The sequence below is a fragment of the Rhincodon typus genome, chromosome 23, assembly GCF_021869965.1.
Source record: "Rhincodon typus isolate 14 chromosome 23, sRhiTyp1.1, whole genome shotgun sequence".
Lineage (NCBI taxonomy): Eukaryota > Metazoa > Chordata > Chondrichthyes > Orectolobiformes > Rhincodontidae > Rhincodon > Rhincodon typus.
In genome coordinates, this window is record NC_063354.1 from 31951953 (window position 1) to 31975282 (window position 23330).

A 23330-nucleotide genomic window follows, 5' to 3' on the forward strand; every position below is an offset into this window, starting at 1 on the left:
TCAGCTCTAACTCCATTTATAAATTTGCTGATGATACCGCCATAGTGGATTGGATCTCAAACAACAATGAGACAAACTACAGGAAAGCGAAAGAGCGATTAGTGGCATGGCATAAAGACAACAATGTCTCTCTCAATGTCAGTAAAATGAAGAAGCTGATCACCGACTTCAGAAAGCAGAGTGAAGGACAGTCCTGTCTATATCAATGGTGTCAAGACAGAGATGGTCGAAAGCTTCAAGTTGTGAGGAGTGAATATCATTAACAATCTATCCTGGTCCATTTACGTCAATGCTTCAGTCAAGAAAGCACAACAATGCCTCTACTTCCTCAGAAGGCTAAGGAAATTCGGCATGTCCACAATCCTATAGATGCACAAGAGAAACCACCCTATCTGGATGTATCACAGCTTGGTATGGCAATTGCTTTGCTCAAGACCACAAGAAATTATAGAGACAAAAACAGAAATGATTGGAAAAGCTCAGCAGGTCTGGCAGCATCTGTGGAGAGAAATCAGAGTTAACATTTCGGGTTGAGGGAACCTTCCTCTCTGAGGAAGGATCACTTGACCCAAAATGTTAAACCTGATTTTTCTCCACGGATGCTGCCAGGCCTGCTGAGCTTTTTAAGCAATTTCTGTTTTAGTTTCTGGTTTACAGTATCTGCAGTTCTTTTGGTTTTTAGAAATTACAGAGAGTTGTGAACACAGACCAGTCCATCACGCAAACCAGCCTTCCATCCATTGACTCTGTCTATACTTCCGACTGCCTCAGGAAAGCAGCTAACATAACCAAAGACCCTTCCCACCCTGGTTATATTCTCTTCCACCCTCTCCGCTGGGCAGAAAATACAAAAGTTTTTAAAATGAACCAACAGATTTTAGAACAGCTTCTTCCCCACTGTAATCAGATTTATGAATGGACCTCTTGTATATTAGAGTTGATATATCTCTGCACTTTTTCTGTAGCTGTAACACTGTACTTTACATTCTGTTCTGTTACCCTGATGTACTTATATAAGGTATAATTTGTCTGGTTGGCATGCAAGACAATACTTTTCAATGTTTCTTGGTATTTTTGACAAAAATAAATCAAATCAAATCAACTCAAATCAAACCTCCATTGTAATGTTCTTTCATCAACATATCCTTGTATAGTTTATAGATAGCATCCTCGTCCACCCTTCACTCACAACACCAGCAAACAACCAGCTTTACCGCATGAACCTTCAGCCAACTCAGAATCCACTTCAGCCTTTTATAACTTCACTTTGGAGCTCAGGGACGTCTTTGACTTGCCTCCTACAGCCTTCAAACACAGGGACCCCCAGCCATCTCATGCATCTAGTTAGCTTCATCTCTTAGCACTCACTCACTTTGTGCCCTTTGTGGAGTGCACAGCATTTTAGCCAGAGGGCAGGAAGGATTTGTAAGTGTGAAGGATGAGAGCCATTGAGCGAAGATGATACATGCAATACTGAGATTGATGATCCAAAGGCATTACTGAGGTTTTTGTGCAGTGTCAGAGTGAATGTGACACAGCGAAGAGAAAATGGTGGCATTACCATTAAGGGAGCATGGAAGATTAGTGAATTTTTCTTGCACTGCTGAGCATTCATCAGACCTTGATACAGCGTTGGCCTGAACTGTTAGCTGTGTACAGGATGTTGGTGCCTGAGCCTCCTCTGGTGGTCTGCCAGCTAGAGGATAGCTCTCCTTTAGACCATCCTCCATTAAACCTCTAGGTCCCTGCCTAGAAGGTGGGATGCCAGCTTCCTTTTTTGAGATAGTTCAGTTTCCTATTTGAACAGCATGCCAGGTAGTACCTGGCTTGTAGCATCAGAGGTATTGTGGATCTCGGCATTAAATATGGTGCCCATGGCTAATATACCAGAAGGTCCCATTAGCCGCAGAATGTTTGCATCTCCTACTTCTTGATTACATGAGATTGATACCAGAGAGGCTAGTTAACAAGAGAGGGAGCAAAAGATAGCAGGAGAAAAGTCGCAGTGACTCCTCAATATAACATTTAGCTTACAACTTTCCAATGGACTGTAAGATGGAACTAATGTTCAGAGAAAGTTCATGCAGGACATTTGCTAGTGAAGCATTTGATAACACCTCTGGAAAGGATCCAAGTGGAAATCTTCATTAGCAGCTGACAGCAGTTGGCCTTCTTCCTTTTCTACTTCACAATCAGCAAAAAAGGCCAGGTGTGTTCAGGAATGCCAGATCAAACATATTAACTCTCACATCTTCCAGCATCTGAATCATTGTAGATTCGATATGCCCTAAAAGATATGTGTCAGGACCCTCTGTAATTCCTGACATACCGAGTCTGTGGAAATTGCCCGAGAAGTTTCGACTTCCAAGAGGCAATTCCCCAATCCAGTATTCTCCAAGGAAATCTCCAGCTCTGACTTAGAGCTGTGGATTTTGGATGATTCCCCATTCAGTTATGTGATAGTTACCCAAGGAACGTTATGCAGATAAAAACCACAATAGTTCCTGAATAAGTCCAAAGGCATGCAGGTTAGGTGGATTGCCCATGCTAAATTGCCTCATAGGGTCCAGGGATATGCAGGCTTAGGTGGGCTAGCCATTAGAAATGTAGGGTTACGTGGATAGGGTGAGGGAATGAGTTCGGGCAGGATGCTGTTCAAAGGCTCGGTGCAGACCTATTGGGCCAAATTGCCTCTTTCTGCACTGTATGGATTCTATGATTATAAGTGTACAATTGATGCTTGACTTCCCACATGACCATCTGACTCACCCCTACCCAACTAGCTCTGATCCCTCCAACTAACCCTAACTTGACCCAGCAACCACAATGGTGCCTCCTACTACCACTCTCACTATCTGAAAACCCCCAGTCACTGGACCACTCCCCACCAACTGGACATAACTACACCCCCAATTGCCCAAATAACTCTCCAGTAGTGGTCACTTTCTCACCCACCCAATTTGACAAATTATTCCATGCCCTGTCTCCCAACTCCGTGAATACCCCTGATCATCTGACTACACATCCGATCTGACGAGATCCCCCTGCAACTGAATATCATCCTAGCATGTTGGACGATCCACCCAACCCGACCTGACTAGCCACAATACCCAATTGTTGCCGCCCAACCCACCCTATGACCCCGAATCAACCCCCACCACCCTATCCCCCTCCCCACTCACCTTATACATTTACTTTGTCTTTGCAGTCTTTCAAAGAGGTTTTGGACATTTTGCTGGAATGCAGCAACTCAGGCCATCAAAAAATGGATGTGACTTTTACTAAGATTCCTTGCATTTCTATTTGTGAGGTTTGCAGTGCTTGGTGAATTCTGCAGGATTCTCCATCAGGAGACAGGCCTGAAAAAAGAAATTGCATGTAAGTAACTGAAATTTATTGCCTGACCTGGGTCAGAACTAGAAATTCAAACCTAAGTTTATATGTTTGGTCTGACATCATGTAGAAGATTTATATTACTTTCCAGTGTTCTTGAAGCATCAAAACCATTTATTTAATGAAGTCCCAAAAATCATGCAATGTATTTTGAGAGGATGGCGGATTAGCATACTCTGCATAATGTGCTAATGGGCAGAACATACCCCGTATACAGTCAACCCATTGTTACGTGAACACCTCATATCCTCTTGATATCATAGGGCCCATTTTTCTAAGGGTTGTTGAGCTGTTTGCCTGATCCGTCCATTATGTGCTACTCCATAATTGACATTATAGCCACTTAGTCCCTGCCCAAAAATGAAAATGAAGATGGACCCCAATAAATACAACTGTGAGAGAAAGCTGACTTAATATTCACACAGTTATAACTCAATCTATTCTCATGTCAAGCACAAAATATTCAGTCAGTTGTCTTGCACTTTTGAGATAGATCCACTTCTTTTAGTAGGATAAAAGACCATCAGATGTTCAACAAGATGCATTTAAAGAATCAAAAATGTTTCCTGATCCTAGGTGAATGAATATATGTGATAGTAAACTGCACACATAGGAAAATCCTAAACAAACACAGAAAGTGCAGGAGAAACCCAACAGGCCTTGCAACATCTGTGGAGAGAGAAATAGAGCTAATGCTTTGAATCTGACATGACTGGCATTCTGAAGACTATAGATGCTGCCAATCCCAGCATTTTTTAGATTCTCAGCTTCCACAGTATTTTTTTTATCTAAGAAAATACCAGTTGATTCAAATTTGGACACCGTTATTGATTAAAGAAGGGATAAAATATATTATTTTAAAGACTATACTCTCTTTCCTGCTCACCATCTAATGGCCGCTGCTTGTGACTAACGTACATCAGTTAAGCACAGGATTAGACTCGCTACGATGTTGCTGACAGTCACTGTCTAAGATCACAACATGACAAATGGCCACTTTGGCAAGATAAAGGGCTGCCAGTGGCTGTGGAAACATATTCTGCCAATGAATTACTGTTCAGGAAGGGACAGGAAAGAAAATGGGAGAACCTGGGAAGGGGTGGGGAAACAAGAGAACATAAATGTTAATCATTATTCTTTGCGACAGAAGGAACCATTATGTCAAGACTGCCCTTGTTTCTGAAAATATCTCCTTAAACTCAATGAAATAACTGCTGAACCTTGAAAATTAACGATTAACAAATTTAAGTGCCTCCCTTTAAATCAAGAAGGCATAAATGGCCAAGCAGTATCAGAATGTCTTTTAACCTAAATGGTCCACATTTTGCTCTGTGACTAAAGGTAGAAAGAGGGAATTGAACCAATACTGCAGTATTTGGTTTAAATCCAGAATAGTCATGAATAACGTTCCTGCTCTCCAGATAGTTTACAATCTAAGATTTCTTAGACTCTTGGTAAAAACTGGCTCCCTATGTCTGGTCCCACACATTGAGGGAAGCATAAGACTAAATGCCAATTAAAACATGTTACTGGGTGTAAGATTCTGAGACCAGTAGTATCAGGATAAAGGGTAACCCCCATCTACACTGTGAAATGAATATATAAATACTTAATAGTTTATCAGGATAAAGGATAACCCCATCTACTCTGTGAAATGAATATATAAATACTTAATAGTTTTAGATTAAAAAGGATTGAATCATATTGAGAATGATTGAGGCTTGGCAGCCTATTCTTGTTTGTACACTTTTATGAAAGATTTTACTGTCCTAAGAGATAACATTAATAGAATTTCCTCCAAACTAAATCTTAAATAGAAGAGTATGAGTAATACAGTGAATTGAAAGTGACTGGTGTTTCTCAAATCCAGGGTCTCAAATGACGCCTTCAGCACATTAACAATGTCTGGTGGAAATCTGTCAGGAAGTACAAATGTTACATTTCTGAAGTCACATCGTTTAAAGAGGGCCGTCAATACCCCTTTTAAAAACTGAACAGGTCAAATGAATTATAATTTATTTTGACATTCTTTTGGCTTGTTTTCACTTAACGCATATTTTTACTTCAACAGTGACCAGAGATGACGTCAGTTCAAGAACTTAATGGAGTTATTGTGCTTTATTAAGAGTTTTAGGGAGTAAATTGGAGAGAGCATAGAGGAGAGGGCAGAGAGAATAACACTCAAATAACCCAGGCACAGACAACACACCAACTCTATAGCGAGCAGCCAACACAAGGATTTCTACATCCAGCCAGGGCTAACAACACTGTGCATTGGCTGCGCACATCAGCGCAGGGTCCAAAAATAGTAACATCCTAACATCATGTAGCCCACAGCTTTTGAAGAGAAACTCATGCACCTGGGATTGGTGCTAGAATGATGCAGGAAATAAATTTGTCCTGAGAAACAGTGAGGAATGGCATATCATCGGGGAGGGCAGGCTCCAAGTTCTTCTGACATTGCACTGGAGATTTGATGGAGGTGATGGAAAGGAATGGGACTAGATAGCAGAGAGTTGGCAATATGTAATGGGCCAAATGACCTTCATCAATGCTGGAGCCGTTCTATGGTGCTATGGAAAAGATGTTCTGAGTCTCCCACGTGAGGCAGGACAGTCTCCAGACTTCTGATCAAAAGGTAGTTGAAGCAAATAGTCATGGAGTACAGTTCAAAGAATCAATCCCCAAGGTTCTGCATGTAGTGTTACAATGAATTCAACAAGTGATCATTAAATGAATGCATTTTTAAATATTATCTTCAGCCAAGTGCATCATCATCTTCAGCCATTGTACAATCCACCAGTCCCCAATCACTTACAACCCAACAACCTCTATCCATCAGGACTCATATTTAGCATTCACCTTACTCTCACAACTCTCACTGCTGCAAACCTCATATTACCACCTTGTGACAACTATTGTGATATCCATTATGCTGAACTGTTTGCATCACAATGTAGGGCGCACAGTGAGGAGACCAAACGAAGACTGGGTGATCATTTTGTAGAACATCACCACTCTGTCCACCAACATGACCCCAAGATTTTAGTTGCTTGCCATTTTAATTCACAACCTTGTTCTCTTTCTCACGTTTCTGTCCTCAGCATGTTTCAGTGCTCTAGTGAAGCTTAATCCACATTTAGGAACAGCACCTTATTTTCTAATTAAGCACTTTTTAGCCTTCTGGACACAAAATGGCACCCAACAACTTCAGACAAAGAGCTCTCTTCCCAGTTTTCATTTCACTTTCTTTGCCACGGGCCAGATTGAATCTTGTCTTGCGTGCTTTTGCTTCAGACACAGCTGCTTATTATTTTGCCATTTACACTCACTCTGGACAAATTAGTTGTTTATTACTCCAACCATTCCCATTTCCATTGCCACTTGTTCCATTTCATCTTTGTCATTTAACCTCACCAGACATTTATCCTCTCTTAAACCTTCCATTTTGGTCTTCCTCTCCCTCCTCTTCAACCCCTTAGAGTTTTGAAGAAAAGTCATATTCAAGTGAAAAGTTAACTCTCTTTTCCACTCCATAGATGTGACCAGGCCTGCTGATCATTTTCAGCACTTACTGGTTTTCAGTGATATTAAGAAAGTAATTTTGGCAAAGCCATCTAATAGTGTTTCATACTTCCATATTCCATTAAACATGCAATGGAGCATCAGTTTTACATCTCAACTGAACCTGCAGACAATGCACCATTCTCTCAATAATGCAAAATTATGTGCCTTCTGGAGTGGGGTTGGAACAACTTGCTGTGAATCAAGTGCAAGTGTGCTTCCCACTAAGCCGACCTGAATTTCATTGATACCAATAAACCAAGTAACAGCAATAAATTATAAAGAAATCCCATTACAAGGTAGCAGAATTTATGGTATTCTCTTTCTGCATTGTAGGGATTCCATGATTCTATGAATCTATACTGGAAACTACATTAACAGTTGAAAAGTTGTTCAGTGAGAAATTAGAAACACACCAGATTCTAAATTCCTGTGAAAATCCAAATCATATTCAACTGCACACATTTCCAATCTCTGTAAATTTGGATTTGTTCATTGAATATCAAAGTGTGAAATTCCCTGCAGATTCTGCCATCAAAACATTGAATTCAGTTTAGTCTTTATACAGCCACAGCTTTTAAATTTGCCCTGAATTAACAGTGTAGCTAGGATTAGTCTCCCTGCTATCTAAAGGAAGCCTTAATCAAACAGATTTGGACTGACTCCATCTAGTTCCCCATTGGTTCTTCATGCACAGAAACCATAAGGTATGGGAAATGAAATGTCATATTTGTGCAGTAATGGCTGCCCTTTTGAGATTTGGGTCCAGACAAGCTAAAATTGGAATTTTATTCTATTGTGTGCAGCCATAGCATATATGCATTTCTAATGCATTGTTCTGGTTGAAGATTCCTTCTTCTCTGTGTGTGCAGAAATTGAAGCAATATTAATGTTCCCCAATACAATTATACTGCTCCTACCCATAATAAACAAAGGCATTCACATCCCTCTGTCCTCTGTGCTGATGATTTATTCCATGTTTGCTTCACTTGATTTTTGTGTAGGTGATGCAGGTACTTGATACAAAATAATGCCCTCTGTCAACTTGATGAAACCTATTGAAAAGTGTTCCCTGACATATTCGAAAGCCTATCTTTCATATAATCTGGTTACTGATTCTGAATCTAGTTTCCTCCTTTCCTAACAACATTGTGGGACTACCAACAATAAATGGACTACAGTGTTCAAGGTAGCTCACTACCACCTTCTCAATGGCGGCTAGGGATAGGCAATAACTGCTGAGCTTCTCTGTGATGTTCACATCTGAAGAATGAATTCAAAATATCAGTCACTTTCCACAGATAAACAATTAGTCTACTTTTTGCGATTAGGCCTGATTCTGACCTTTAACTCCCAGAATAGATCTGTTTGCATTAGGTGGTATTTGCAATGTTTTAAAAAAAAAATAAAACTTGTCAATGCCCAGTTTATAAGGAGATTAAAATAAGGAGATCAACTTGCTCACTTACTCAAAGATTATAATGAGGCTACACACCTCAAAATTGATTATCATTTTATATTTAATCCTGACCAGCTGTCAGTAAGACTGCCGTATCCAGTAGGCCTTTCCACTTGCCTGTTTTATCCATCCTCTTGAATACAGAGAGAAAATTGATCTCCTTGTCTTCATTTCCTTGTGAACTGGACATTGATAAGTTTTCAAGTTTTTATCTTTTCACATCCCACCTAATGCAAACATAAAATTTCCAATCACCCTTCAAGGCTTCTGATGCCTCCTTCCTTTATGTTCATTGACTGAAACCTCATATTAATTGCCTATCTACCCAACACCCAATCAGGCTTTCAATTTGCTTGAGTGTGGTCAGGAAATAGAGGCAAAGAAAATCTTCATCGGGTCTTGTTATTAAGTCACTGAGGCAGGAAAAGAAGGTGGAAGAGAGAGAACAAAAGTCTATTTTAAAGAAGTTCTTATCATCACACTAGCCTTTTTATTATTTAATTTCTCTTCCGTCCAGCCATTCACAGACCTTACCTTTGGTGTTTCTATTTGCTTTCCCTCGGTCTGTCCTTGATAAAATCTGTTATGTCCATAACGTTTTCCAAATTTGAGGAAAGGTCATTGACTTGAAAGGATAGGCTGAATTATGCCAAGGCAGGCCACAATCCTAACCTGAGAATGAATTCTGGGTGAGGACCCTGGAAGAGGTCATGACAGGACCACAGACACAATCTTTCCTGAGGTATTCAAATAAAAAAGTTGCGTTGAGGAATCCTGTCCAATCCGGGACAGCAGCTATCTTCCAGTGCAAATGTAGTGTTCAATTGTTCTGTGTTTCAACATGTATGTTTGTTCACTACTGAATCGTCGTGTTGGATTAGTTAAGTCTGGGTGAATGTCAGAGAAAACTAAGAAAAACATGCAGAAAGCACTGGTAGCAAAAGTGCAGCAAACATGAAGGAAACATTTTAAATCATTACTTGAAACTCATACAAATAAGTCGCTAGAATCATATCAGCTGGTGTGTTATATATGCATAGATTTGAGATAGCAAAATTGGGAGGTCCAATCTGTCTGCCTAGGATCTCCAGCAGGCTCACTGTGAGAGATGCATACTGCTTGGGCAGAAAGGAGCACCCCGACATGAAGGGATTCTTGGAAACCTTCAGCAAATTGGAGCATGAAGAAGTCTGGTTGGGCCATCAGTGTAGAGGGGAAAATCCTTTCACAAGATTGACAGTGGTCAGTTGCCTTCAATATTAGCATCTCCTCCCTCGGGATATGGTGCCTCTATCATTCTGCCCTCAAGGCCAGTAGGGAAGGCCAATAAAGGCCAATGATCTCCTGAATGACTAATAAAAAATCAGCCTGCAAACATGTGGCCACTTCCAAGGAGTTGCCAAGCTCTGGACTCAGGAGGTGGGGAGTAGGGGTAGTGGCAGCAGCTCTGATGTTAAGAACATCTCAAATCCATCAGCAATGTGCTTTCATTTTGATGCTCAGTGGGCCAAACTGACTCCCTGCCATGTAACGCAGCAAGCCACTGCCTTGTTGACCTCACATTAGTATGTTGACTTGGAAAAATGGGAATGTGTCAAGTTGTCAATCACACTTATTATTCTTTAATTTCTCATTTTACTCCAGATCCTGTCTTCTAAACCCACTTTCATTGAGAAAGTTCACTCATTTAATTCAATTTTCCATCTCCTTCCAAATGTTGGCGAACCTGCTAAATATTTCCAGATTTTTCTGTTTTTATTTCAGATTTCCAGCAGCTGCAGCTTTTTTTTTGTTAAAGTATTAAGTATCAGAATGAAATAGGCTTGGATAATTTCAAGCCAATTGGGACCACAGAATAAAACCAGCATAGAATTCGTAGCTGCAGAATGACTGATGTGAGAAATGGAAAGTTATGAAGGTGTGGTTACTCTTCTGAGGTCTGAATTCAGGCATATGTTAGAACAGGATAGAGGGAGCTTTATATTGCAATTGTATGGTCTTTGCCTGCATCCAATATTCTCTCTGTGACTAAACCAGACAGTTCTTTACCACCCTACTTAGGATTGTCAAATTTCCATGTTGTTCTTGACATTCCTAGAAGTAAAGATTACATCTCCAGAGACACTTGAGAAACCCAGGAAGAAAATTGTTAAGCACGTTTTTTCCACCTTTTGAAGAATGTCATTTATAAAGGGTAAAATGACTGGTTAAGTGGACAGAAAGTTTGCAGTCATGTGATGAAATGTCAAGAAATGAATCCAACCAGAGTTGACAGCTCCCCATTCTATTTGGCCCCAAGCTGACCTATGAGAGCCAACTTCATAATATCACTGGCCTCTGACCTTGCTTCAGTCCATATGCTGCACAACACCATGATCTATGCTTCCAGAATTGACGATTCCAAAAGTTATTCCATATTTTAAACATCATCCCACCTGAAATGACGCTGCCCCTATCTTTATCCAAGCGTAAAGTCACCATAGTCTTTTTTTATTCATTCACGGATGAGGGCATGGCTGGCTGGGCCAATATTTATTGCTTATCCTTGATGGCAGTTCAGAGTCAACCACATTGCTGTGGGTCTGAAGTCACATGTCATCCAGACCATGTAAGGATGGCAGATTCCCTTTCCTAAAGAATACTAATGAACCAGATTGGTTTTTCCGACAATCAACACTGGATTCATGATCATCATTAGACTCTTAATTCCAAATTACTTTGAATTCAAATTCCACTATCTGCTGTGGCAGGATTCAAACACTGGTCACCAGAACATTACCTGGATTAACAGTCCTGCGATAATACCACTAGACTGTCACCTTTACCTTACCAGGCCAGTGGGCTGATCTCATTAGAGAGAGAGGCAATTGGTAGTAATTTAATCTGAGGTTCACCATGCCTCAGGCAAAGGAGTGGTTGAGAAGAAGAGTCCTTCATGGTAACCTCAGCCTGTACAGGAATTGAATCCATAATGTTACTCTGCATCACAAACCAATTGTCTCGACAAATGAGCTAACCAGCCCCTATCTTTATCCACTCCAAGGTTAATTCATTATACCCCTGCACTCCCTGAGCTGCATTGGCCCCTTATCTAACAATGTCTCAGATAGAAACATTATATCCTTTTGTTCATTTCTCAACATGGTCTCTGCCAGTATCTGTAATCTTCCCAAGCTTGACAAACCTCCAGCCCTGCACCTTGTTGTCTCGAAACCTCCAAGGGAGCTGTGTTTTTCCAGTTCTGGCTTCTTGTTATCAAACTTTCTTTGTACAATCATTGGTGGCTGTGAAATCAGTTCTGTAAATCTAAATTCTGAGGCTGGGATTTTCCATTCTGTACATTATAATTTGTCACTTCTGCCATAGCACAGGATTAGTTATTTTGCACAATTAAGTGCCTTTCACCTCATTATACATATGGAAGAGTACAGGTGGTGTATGTTAATCAGCAAGTCATATCAAGCAAGCAGGCATGACCTTCTGGGGTCAAAGTTTGTGATGCCACATTTAAAAGCCAGCTATGAAATAACTCCACAGAGTCTGGTATCTTGTCACCAAGTCACCTTTTATTTCCACATAGAGAGTCACAGAGATCATAGAATCATAGAAGCCCTACAGTGTGGAAACATGGCCCTTCTGCCAACAAGTCCACATTGACCTCCAGAGCACCCACCCAAACCCATTCACCTATAACCCACCTAATCTATACATCCCTGAACACTACGGGCAATTTAGCATGGCCAATCCACCTAGCCTGCACATCTTTGGACTGTGGGAGGAAACCGGAGCACCCGGAGGAAACCCACGCAGACACATGGAGAATGTGCAAATTCCACACAGACAGTTGCCTGAGGCTGGAATTGAACCCGGGTCCCTGGTACTGTGAGGTAGCAGTGCTAACCACTGTGCCACTGTGCCACTGTGCCGCCCCACTTGACACTGATCCAGCTTCCTCAGAGCCAGCTCTCAGAGTGAACAGGATGTCTGACACCCCTTCTTATCTGTCAGCCAGGGCTCCCTGATTGGACCAGGTTTACAGCCTCAATCAGGGAAAAGGTTCTGAACCCCCGTTTATATATTTTTTTTATTCCCCCACACTAGTGCTGCGCAACAGTAAGTGCTTACCTTTTCCCCACATCACCCGTGGTGTGTGTAGGTGCAGTGTCTCAGTAAAAAGACACCACATGCAAAAAACTTTATTCAATATTTCCACCACCAGGACAATGCCCATGTGGTCAGTGACCCAGTAACAAGCAAAGTCCGATAAAAGCAATGCTTACATGAAGGAAGTGAAGGAGAAGTGTATGGATTAAAACAAAATGGAGTTGGACGGGAAAACAAAGCACTCAGAATTCATATTCTATGAGGTCCACCTGGCTGACCTTGTTACAATCGTTACGTTCCTCCCCACCCTGAGTCCAAGGACATAAGCTGGTTCTTTCTTCTCTATCTCCTCCTGGGTCATTTTAGCTCGGGTTAGGTTCCTCCAAGTCTGCCTCTGATATGGCTAGCAGGTAACACACAGTAGCTCACCTCTTGTGCCCAGAGCATTTCGGAAAAAATTCATTCTCCTTTTCAGACGGTAAAGGCACTGAGGCGGTGACATCCACCATGTCCATCTCAGATTCCGAGGTCTTTTCAACGCTTGACAGAGAGGAAGAACCCACAGGTTCTGGAACAGTCGCAAAAGCTGTGGAGGAGCCAGGCACATTTTGATCCAGCACTGTTTGCAAGTTTGTAGCTTTCATATGGTCACATATTTGTTCAGGACTATTGCCTCTACCCAAACTTTATACATCAACTATGCCTTTTACCCATGCAGGGTCATTCCTGTGGTTCCTACACCAAACTTTGTCTCCTAAAGTAAACTGTTTCTCTTGCTTAGTCGAGTCTTGTGTCCGGCTTTGGCATTCCAGATGCCGTTTCACCCTCCTCCCACCAAGAAGATCACATTTAACCTGGAATGGAGTCTTCTCCCCATTAGCAACTCTGCTAGGGCTGTCCCTGACCAACCATGAGGGATGGTCCTCAAATCCAGCAGGAACCAGGTGACCATTTAACTAGATGTTTATTCTGATTGATTCTGGTTTGGATGTTGCAAAGCAATTTAACCATTCCAAACCAAATGCAGGTGGACTTGCCAAGGTATCCATTCTCCTCCATACTGGCCTATGAGTTCTCTTACTCAGTTTAGTTCTTGTGAGACTCTTTTCCTGTCTCATGTCTGCATATTGGCAGCAATTACAATGGCTTGTCAGCCTGGATCCTGAAGAAAATTTTAACTGTTTGGCCGAAGCTTGGCTTTGTTTTGGTGTTTTGCCATGAGTGTTGTTGGAGCCAAGCATTACGTGTCTATGGGTGGCACTGGCCACAGGCTGAACATCTACAGGCACCTGATGTGCCAATTGTATGGGGTGTCATCTAACATTCTACTCCACCGTCCGGAACATCCATGAGTTTGTTCATCCCAGCCTGATCCATCTCCTTTACAAGCTACCAAAAGCCATGTTGTTTGGTAGGGGAGTGGGTAGCAGGAGGGGATTCCAAAGCAATGACTCCTTGATGACAGTCATGACTGGGGCCACTGCTAGGGTAGCATGATCACTCAATAGTTAGCACTGCTACCTCACAGTGCCAGGGACCCAGGTCCAATTCCACCCTCAGGCGACTGTCTGTGTGGAGTTTGCACATTCTCCCCATGTCAATGTAGGTTTCCGTCACATGCTCCAGTTTCCTCCCACAATCCAAAGATGTACAAGTTAGGTAGATTGGCCATGCTAAATTACCCAGAGTGTTCAGGGATATGTAGGTTAGGTGCATTAGCCATAGGAAATGCAGAGTTACAGGGATACAGTAGGAAGATGGGGATGGCTCTGGGTAGGATGCTCTTCGGAGAGTTGGTGTGGAGTTGTTGGGCCAAATGAACTGTTTCCATACTGTGGGGATTCCATATACTCCCAGGCAGGAACTTGAACTTGAGATGATCATGTCCAAAACTTTGATCAGGTCCTGGTTTAAAAAAAACGGACAAATCCTTTAAACATTACAGCTTCCAAATAATCTACAAACAAGAGCTGAGTGACATCACTCAGATGTTGATAAGGTACTATCCATAAGGCTACTTCTTAAGACAAGAGCCCATGGCATTGGGAATAGTACATTTGTATGGATAGAGAATTAGCTAACTTATAGAAGACAGAGTTGGAATACAGGGTGCATTTTCAGGATGGCAGACTATAATTGTTGAGGTGCGAAGGGGATCAATGCTGAGGCCATAATCACGTATGATATATAGTGAAAGTGAAAGTAATAGTGCAAAGTTTGTGGCTGACATGAAAATAGGTGGCAGCACAAGCAGTGAGGATGACACAGAGTCTGCAGAGAGTCATAGACAGGTTAAGCAATTTGGCAAAAAAATGGCAGGTGGAATATAATGTGGGAATTTCTGAGTGTGTGCACTTTAGCAAGAAGAATAAAAGAGCTGAATTTTATTTAAATGTAGAAAGACTGCAGAAAGCTGCAGTACAGAGGGATTTGAGGATCTCTGTACATGAATCACAAAGAGCTAGAAATGTAGTGGTTAATTGGTAAATAGAATGTTATTGCAAAGGGAATGGAGTATAAAAATAGGGAGATCTTGCTAAAACCATACAAGGCACTAGAAAGACCACACCTGGAATACTATGAACAGTTTTGGTCCCTCTATGTAACAAATAATATCCTGGCATTGGAGACAGTCCATTGAAGGTTCTCTAATTTTATCCTGGGTATGGAGAGACTGTCATATGAAGAGAAGTGAGTAGGTTGGTCCTGTACTCATTGGAGTTGAGAAGAATGAGATGTGACCTCATTGAAAGATTCTTTGGGGACTTAACTGAGTAGCTACGGAAAGGTTATGTCTCTTTATTGGCAGAGCCTAGGACCAGAATGCATAATTTCAGAAAAAAAGTGGTTGTGCATTTAAGACAGAGATGAGGAAGACATTTAGTCTCTCAGAAGGTTAAATATGTGGAATTCTTTACGATAAAACTTTGTTGAGGGTGAGTCATTAGTATATTTAAGGCTGAGATAGAACTTTTTAATCAGTAAGAGAATCAAGGATTCTGGAGCTAACGCAAGAAAGTGGAGTTGAGGATTATCAGATCAGTCATTATCGCATTGAATGGCAAAGCAAACTCGATGAACCAAGAAGGCCTATTTCTGTTTCTACGACTTATGATCTAAATAGTTATTATATAAATCCAATCATCATAATTAAGTGCACTTGCTGAAAAAAGTCAGCTGTTAGCACTCACTATCTAGTAGAGTGCTCAAGGTAAAGGTAGGGTCTGTAGGCAGAAAATATATCACCTCCTATTATGCTGGAATTCAAAACCATATCTTAAGTGCTTTAGACTGGAACTCTGGATGACTAATCCAGTGACAATACCGTAGCATCATAAAATCCCCATTTTGGATGGCATGAGCTTTGTAGATATGCTGCCAAACTGGAAATTGAAAGCAGATCTCCCACATGGAATTTGAAAGATTGACCAACTAGCAAAGCATGGATTGATTGATATGAGTTGGCTCAATTTGCAGGCTGACTGTGGCTCAATCCCCAGACTGGAGGCTGCTGAGTCGCAAACTTAAATTGGACCATATGCCTGGTTGACCTTAGCCAACAACCTTGTCTAGAAATGGCCCTGTCCCAGTATTGACTGTGGCAGTACCCAGTGACTGAAAGGAGTCCATCCTCACCCCACTAACTATGCACCCCTCTCTCCCATTCACACATCACCATGCTTTTCACACATAGGCAGTGTGTTTGCCATGTATCACACATATCATCCCTGGTGTTGTTGCAGCATGTGCCTTTCAGCTACATGTTGTACCCTCTTTTAACATTGAAAATTAAATGGCCCCTAAAGCCACAAGTTGTTGCTGGTTTTCTGCATTAAGTTGCTACCTCTGAATCACAAGCTGTTGTGTTGCCGTTCTCAACTTGATATTGGCCCAGGTAAATGTCTGCCTTGGTCATCTCTGAAAATGAACACTCATAATGGTTCAATAGAATGAGCAAAATCAAAGAACGTATCTGGACTGGAGGAAAACGACCAAGTCACCAAGTATGTACCTATTACCTGCAGTCAAGCATCTGAAATGTTGTGCACCTTGGTTGGGAAGCAGTTAATTGCAAAGCTGAGCTAATTCCAGCAAGGTGTCTAATTAATGGGATGTAAATACATGGAGATGAGGTTTCTGTCACCTAATGGTGCAAACGTTAGGGATGGAGAACTTCATCGTTATTGTTTATCTTGACAGCAAGAATCTGACTTTTGGACTGTCACCTAAATTAGTTCCCATTCCCAATCTTCTTCTCACTTTCTTTAGGAGCAGAAAATTGCACCTTGGATTTCTCTCCTGTCCCCGCTTCCTCCTACTTTATGGTGTTCCTTAAAATCTGTGACATTATTCAACCTTTTAGTTACCTGTCCTAATAGCTTCTTTGATTCAATATCAATCTTTGTTTGATTACACTCCTGTGAAGCACCTTGAGATATTTTATTGTGTTAAAGGTGCTACATAAACACTCGTTTTTGCTGTGGTTGACAGCCACTGTATAAAATGTATCCTTCGCTGTTAGTTTTTCTCACCTTGATGAGCACAACATCAGTTTCAAAAAGATATACCTTCAAGAATTCTCATTTTAGTTTGAACAATTTTATTCAGAATGTTATCATCTGACTACATCAACTGATCACTAAAGCTTTCTTGTGGAAACGAACAAAATGAAACATGTCAACAAATGTCAACCACTACTGCAGCATTGATGTCTGTGAAATAGGGGTCAGTAAAATAGTATCCGGATGAACAAACATTTTGTCAAAGAACCTTTGGACCATTTGCCTAAGAACAAAGACCTTGTTTTAGAGTGAGTTTTGAAAAGCTGAGTACTTTGTCAATCTCTTGTATGGAAGATTCTTTAGTTAAATCTATAGCCAACACAGAGCTAATCATGAAATATTATTTATAACCCATAATTGACTTGAGATTACAAAGCTTCTGAATTATACTTGGATTCTCAGCTAGCTCTTCATATTCTTCATCATCAAAATAATGTCATGACTTTATTTATACCACAGTAAAGATCCCTTGAGTACATCTATCGAAACCAAGCCTTTCCTTCCTCTGGAGGCCTTGACTAGCTGTCAGCTTAAATCATCTTTGTGGGATGTTAAGAATAATGAACTAATCTAATCTTACAGTAGTATATTCTTCTTATTTATCACGGTCACAAACTACTTTTGGTTTCTGGATCAAAATTGCGGACGTGAATTGTTGGTTTTACTACAGGAGATGGTATACCTCCATCATTCCATTTTGATACATGCCTTCTGCTCAATGTAGAACTGGAACAGGAATTAGCTATTTAATGGCACAGCTTCAATTTCTACAGCATAATTGGAAACAGAAGTATAATGCTTATGTTCATTGTAATACTAACATTAAAGTTACAAGTCAAAAAACAGCAACTCACTCCCGTCTATGGAAAGGTGTTTGATTTCAAATTATGTTCCTTGCACACACAGACACTCAATCAAGAAAGGAAGAGTGAATAAGAAGAAGAACAATGAAGGAAAGAAAAATAATATTTATGTCCAAATGAGACAAGGGCATTTCACACAGTAAATTGCTTTGAAGTCAAGTCACTGCTGCTGCGTAAGGAATGTAGCAGCCATTTTGCATACAGCTAAACACTTCCCTATAGTGAGGGGGTGGGAGAAATAACATCATCTTGGCTCACTTTTATTCAGCTTCTGCTGGCTTGCACACAGTAGCATTGGCACAGATGGAGAATGTTTCAGCCAAGAATTGTGTTTGGAGTAGGGAACCTATAGGGAAGAATATGCTGCCATGGCATCAAGCAGAAGTAATGCAGTGTTCTGTCACTTTCTGTTCTGAAATGTTAAATGGTTTGTGCAAAATAGCAGGGAAGAAGACGTTAAAGGAATTGATGGTGTAAGGAGATACATTGTACTCATACATAATGCACATATCATTTTATTGTATTAACAGGTTTGTTTATGGACACAAGTTATCAGCATACAAACCATGCGGTCTATGTAGTAAAATACACTTCTTACTATTTACAATGTAATAGATCTGACAGCAGTAAGTTAAAATTTGTTGTATCACATCTTCTTGCATTTAAATAGCACCTTTCTTGTCAATATGCTACATAAATTATTTTTGAAACTACAGTGACTGTAGTAACATAAGCAATGCAAAAACCATTCCACATTGTAGTCAAGCACACATTACACATGCGTTTGTAAATAACTTGCTCAGAATAGAAGTATTAACTGGAACACTGACGGAATTGCTTTTGTTTGAATGTTAGTAGGGGACATTTAATGTCCCACTGAAGCACCAGAATATAAGAATGAGACACATGTAAGACACCAATCCCTCAGCATTGCAAGAGTATAGGAGCAAAGAAATCTAGCTTTAATTCTATAGAGCACTGGTAAGACCACACTATAAGTAATGAGTGCAATTCTGGTCCCATGGCTGCTTTGGGAGTGCAGCAGAGGTTCACTGGACCGAATTCAGGGATGGTCGGATTGTCCTATGAGGAGAGGTTGAGAAGACTGGGTCTGTATTATGTGGTGTTTAGAAGAGTTAGAGGTGATCTCATAAAAGTTTTACAAAATTCTTAAAGGGATAAATAGAAAAGTTTCAGAAAGAATGTCGCCCTGCACTGTAGGACCTAGAACCTAGGGGAACAGTCTCAGAATAAAGGGTAAATGGCTTAGAATTGAGATGAGGAGGAATTTCTTCACACAGAGGGTGGTGAAACTTTGGAATTCTCTACCGCAGAAGGTTGTGGAAACTCAGCCATTAATTACTTTCAGGACAGAAATTGATAGTTTTCTAGTTAGTAATGATATCAAAGGATACAGGGATAGCAAGGGATATGGCATTGAAGTCGATGATCAACTATGGTTTAGAATGAGAAGCAGCTGAATGATTTACTTATGCTCCTATGTTCCTATCATACAGGAGTATCAGCCTTTTGAGCATCTGCTTGAACCCTGGTGTAAGTACAATCTCAAAACTTTCTGACCACTATTTTATTAACTAAATTGGAAGTGCTAGTAAATATGTGGTATAATTAATTACTTTGATATTCATGAATTACTGCATGATCATATGAAAAATCCGAATGTTGACAACTAGAAGAAGGAATGGCCTAATTATTTTTGCAACAACATTTCATACCAAACAGTGACAAGTTTGTTTTTGCTATGGTGGGGTAATCAATGCTTAGAAATTATGTAATTAAAAGATGTTTATTTGGCAATTGATTTCACAAATTGCCAAGCTGATGCATCCATTGTGAAATCTGAGTAAAAAGACATTTGTATCAAGGCCAGCATGACCAAGTCATCAGTGACATTTCATTGAATGAACATTACGCAAAATAACAGTAAACATGTACGCAAGAGGCAAAGTACTTTTAAACACAAACTTAAATAATAGGTCCAGAATGGATCTAAAATCTACAACAAACCATAAGATCCAATGATCAATTTCTACATCATCACAGTCATAAAAAAGACAACTTGCCCTCAGCTGTGCCATAATATTAGAGCCTTGGAATCGATAACATTTCATAGGAAGGTTTCCTGGTGACTTCATGGGCAAATGCATTTTTCAATGTGATATAAAGCAATGTAGACTAGGACTCTCGAAGATGTAATCTTTCTCGTCCGGGGTTGGCTTTTACTGAAATAGACTGGTACCATGTAATGAAGGCAAGGATAGTATCCTCATATATGTACACTTAAATGCCTGATGAAAACAAGATTGGGCCCATCTGTGATGTGATCCGCAGCATGCTGACGATTGCTTTGTAAAGCCTTAGAATAACATCTATTGATTTATAAGCTTATAAGTGAGTAAAATATCAGAAAACAATCTATGCCTATAAAGACAGTCCAGCAAATATTTGTTCCATCAAGGAAGAGAAAGTAGAGGGTAGTGGAAATAAAACTCACGTCTTGTAAACTATTCTGCAGAAAACAATGCACAATGTAACATTGATGACTGCATTGAATGTATAAGTAATCATTATATCTGACTAAGTAGTACAGTTGAAAGCAAGTGTCTTGCAATTCTCATTCATAAAACTCTCATTCAAAAAAGCAACCATTCATTTTGCAAGAAAGACAAGCCTGGGTTGTAGTTCTCAGATGGGAATGTTAGAAGTACGGGGAAATGATTAATGCATATTTACCATAATTTTAATTTTTTCCAAGTAAGCCTTAAGCTGCATATTTGCTAATAGCATGAGTCAGAAATGCAATTGAAAAGTCGGTCAATCTGAATCAGTTTCACGCGTTAAACACCGGTTTTCTCTTATGGGATTGTTTTAGCAATTCATCTTCTTTACTCCTCACCACAGGGGACTGTGAGTGACTGAAGAAATGAGTGGGTAAAACTTTCTACCACTAGCAGTTTGGAAAAGGTTAGGTTCGACACTTAAAAATTGAGCACTACAGCTGCATAATTTCCACATGTGGCTTTCCGCTGATTGTACAATAACCAACCTTAAATATAATTTTGTAAGAATTTTGTCAAACAACAAATATCAGTGTCAATGATATCGGGGTCACCTGTAAACAACAATCATCCTTTGCTTGATACAAGTAGAGAAAAATATTAATGCGCTCATTCTCAATATAGTGCCTCTTTTCACTAGACACAATATATCAATAAAGAAGTTAAACAGTCACTTCTGATGCATTCAGTTTGGTTCACTTCAGTCTGAGTCAGCTGTCAGGCCTGGAACTGTCTGTGTTCTCCTGCTCCAGTTTTTGTGTTTAAATGAGGGCAGAACAGATTCCAGTGACACCTCTGAGGTGGAGCATGAGCATGAACCTGACCCCCCAATTCTGATTGACAGGTGTGACTGCAGAACCCAGTTACAAGTGGAATCCGGTTTCCCCACATATAAAGAACACCGTGACCAATCAAGTCTTCTGTATGCAGTGAAACATTATGGGTAAAATGCACAAAAGCTGAGAGGAAACAAAACAAAATAAAGGGAAAAAGAAATGCTTAGATAAAGCAGTTTTCTGTGGAGCACAGGGTATGGAAAGATGAATTCCTCCTGAGCAGTTTATGTTAGAAGCAGTAAAAATTAGGATTGATGGGAGAGTGGAGTGGCAAGTGAAAGGGGAAAAGCAGATGGCAGTCGCTTCCCAGGAGCCACACAATTTCATGGCAGATTTTCTAGCGATGAATTTGCAGTAATTCAAGCCTGGGGCTGACATTCTCTTGTAGTGTGACAGAAATGATTTATAAGGGCCTGGTCGTACCCTGCTCACGGGAACTTTAGAGGCCAGGCATACTTTCAAAGAAAAAAAAGATATGGATCTACATCAGAACAGGACACTTGCATTAGAAAGGGTCACTTTCATCAAGGAGATAGGTCGGAATTTTATTGTAATGAGGTCACTGCAAGTTAATAGACTTCAGTCCTTAGCTTGGGATCCAACCCTTCAGCTTATTAGTCAATGTTAGGATGAGCTATTGAACTATTAAAGTACTCAATAATTTCAATTTTTTTAAAAGAAAAAAAAATTGATCTCACATTAAATTCCTGCTTTAGACTTTTTTGTTTATGTTACAAAATTTTACAACAGTTGTGTAATGTCAATGTTAAACACTGCAAGCCTATCAGAGTAGGAGGATTAATTTTGCCGCTGAGTCTGCAGAGAACTTGACACATCACATCACATCCCTAAAAAGACATCCAGAGAGGGTCAGAAAATAGAATCAACCCCATCTCAACTCTGTCCCCGCCACCAACTGCCCCAAGCCCATCCCATTTCCACCTGTCATGGATCATGTTCATTTGAGGCAACTTTGGCATTAGACTACTATTAAACAAGGAAACCACTTTACTGAGGTTTACAATGGGCAGTAATAGATCAACAGCCCATTATATACTCTAATGACTCACCTGCCAAACTACCTTCCAGAAGAGGAATATCAGGCAAACTGTAGAACTACTGCCTGGAACATAACACAACCAAAACTCAAAGTTTCACCCCATAATTCTAAGGGCAGAAACTTACCTCTCTAAATGGGTATGGATTGCTGTTGACCTTTCCTCATCTTGCATCCACAAGTAAAAGTAGTGCATTTACAGTGGCTGCCACCACTCATTATAATGGAAGCTCTAACTATGAGTGTGAAATAAATTAGAATCATTTACATCCAAAAGAGATATCTTTATATTTGTTATTCTTTCTTACAATAACTAAAAGAAGTAAAGTTATCTGAGGCATCAGCACCATCAGTAGGGAGCTTTGTTGCTGTAATGTGTGACTTAATCAGAAATCATGGAAGCTTTGCTAACAATGTTCCCTTCTGGTAAATGTTTACACCCTGATGGCTTGGATTTTCATTCTTTTGGTTCCAGTCTCTTCCAGCTTACAGCATTTTCTTCAATTCATTCTTGGGATGTTGGCCTCTGGGTATTGTTTACTGAGGAACGCCTTGCAGATCATACAAATTTTAGCCACTAGTTGCCAGCAGTGTAGAACATCAACATTTAATAAATGCCAAATAAGCAGACGAGTGTGCCCTGGATTTGATGGTGTATAATTGCAGCTGCTGTCATCGAAATGGAGGGTATTCCATCACATTCCTGTCCTGTACCTTGTGGGTAGTGGAGAGGCTTTGGAGAAACAGCTGTGCCATTTTCCACAGACTATCTAATTTATAACCTGGTCTGGTAGCAAGGTACCTTTACTGACAATCAGAGCCTTGTTGTTGCTTGTTCTTCATTTTATCTCGGTACACAGGATTCTATGAACAAGATTCATTATTCATTAACCATGGCGTGTAGAACCTTGTA